The 1,765-nt window shown below is 45.9% G+C and overlaps 1 non-coding gene across 1 annotated transcript; it reads left to right on the top strand.

Annotated features, from left to right (window-relative positions):
* Window positions 1-372: 372 nt before the first annotated feature.
* Window positions 373-457, top strand: LOC121081984. The gene has a single exon (XR_005825867.1). It is a non-coding gene; the product is annotated as a small nucleolar RNA SNORD45 (small nucleolar RNA).
* The last annotated feature ends 1,308 nt before the right edge of the window (window positions 458-1,765 follow it).

Consider the following 1,765-nt stretch of genomic DNA (forward strand, 5'->3'; position numbering starts at 1 on the left):
AATGACCTTCTTTTTCTTGTTAAGAGTTAGGGGTTGCTTTTTCTGAGAATTCTGCCCGTCTGTTCAACAATTGCTGATGTGTTGCGTGCTTTTCCCTCGAGGAAAAGGACCCTGTCTCAGTCTTATTTATTCACCATTGCTCGCTCTGTTGTAGAAAAAATTTCTCACCATAAGGCTCCAGCACTTCCAAATGGCAGCTTGGTGGTCTGCATAATGTATCTGTAGTCCCGTCTCAAGGAATGCGTTAATGGTGTTACGAATTATAAATTCGTAAAAAAATTAAAAAGTAAAAAATTAAAAGCTTCCTGCTGTAGGAAGACAGTGTGTTGGGTTTGAAACCTTTGGGTAGGACGGAAGGAGGTTGCCACCCTGGGTCAGTGGTGAGTGCTGGCATGTGTCGTCTGATCTAGAGCTGATGTCTGTCACCACTTTAGCTCTAGAATTACTCTGAGACGCAGGGAACTCCAGTTCCCTTCAGCTGCAGCCTTGGAGGTTTTCCAAGCAGTGGGATGAAATTCCTGTCACAAGCTGTAACCCAGCTTAAGGAGAAGGGGGCACAGTTTGAGTTTCTTCCATATAGGCATCAGGGAGGTACAGTTCTGAGCTTGATACTGCTACTAGGAGATGCTTTCAAGTGAACTGAGTGTGGCTCTGGTGACCCAAAGCTGGACAGGGTTGGCAAATGGTGATGTACAGTTTTGGTGGTAAACTTGACCAGCCTGTCTTAACGAGCAGGCATGTTCTTTGTTTGCAAGCACCGTTTAGTCCCACCTAGGCATCCCGAAAGTTTGAAGGGCTGTGGTCACATCATCCCTTGGTCACATGCAATGAACAGTTGCCTGTGCAGAGTTGTTAAGTTTTTAATAGCTATACATTTGTGTTCATGTTAAAATACTGTTTGAAGGATAAAGGGGACACATCCTCTACTTGTGGTGTTCAGGAGATCCATGTGGAAGAGCACCTGAACCATCCATGTAATGGCTTCATGCGTGTTCATACGAGCCAGCCCTGAGCGAAACGCACGAGAAGGGAGCAGAGAAGCTGGCATGTGAAAGAAGCTGGCTGAAACGTTGGCATGTGGCTGAACTTTGTTGATTCAATAGCTGGTGTAAGAAACTATGGACTAGGGTATTGTTTATTTAAATTTATGTTAAGTCCATATGTAAATGTAAAGATTAGACAACAAAAGATAAGATAACCGCCAGGTGTCCAGGATGCCGCTTGTGAAAACCGCCAGGTGTCCAGGATGCCGCTTGTGAAAAGATACGATCACCGCCAGGTGTCCAGGATGCCTCTTGTGAAAAGATACGATCACTGCCAGGTGTGCAGGATGCCACTTGTGAAAAGATAAGATCACCACCAGGTGTGCAGGATGCCACTTGTGAAAAGATAAGATCACCACCAGGTGTCCAGGATGCCACCAGGTGTCCAGGAACCGACAGAAACAGGGCAATGAGACAAAGGAGGAAGACCAGCAGGAGGCAGAAAACGACCCCCCCTAACAACAAAAGCATGACTCCACTACCTCATGAACATGGAAGTAAAGATGTATAAAAAGGGACTGTTTGAACTGCTCAGTACGGCAGTTGGTGGAGCGCAGACTCCCCTGTCGTCCAGCGCTGTCTTTGCTCATATTCTACTTGCTATAATTAATAAAATTTTAATTGGATTATGATCCATTGTGGTCTCAATTTATAACAATTTCTGGTGCCGTGACTCGGATAAGGAACAGTGGGCTTTGGTCCTCCGGGGAGGCGCCCCGCGA

The sequence above is a fragment of the Falco naumanni genome, unplaced genomic scaffold (genome assembly GCF_017639655.2).
Source record: "Falco naumanni isolate bFalNau1 unplaced genomic scaffold, bFalNau1.pat scaffold_101_arrow_pat_ctg1, whole genome shotgun sequence".
Lineage (NCBI taxonomy): Eukaryota > Metazoa > Chordata > Aves > Falconiformes > Falconidae > Falco > Falco naumanni.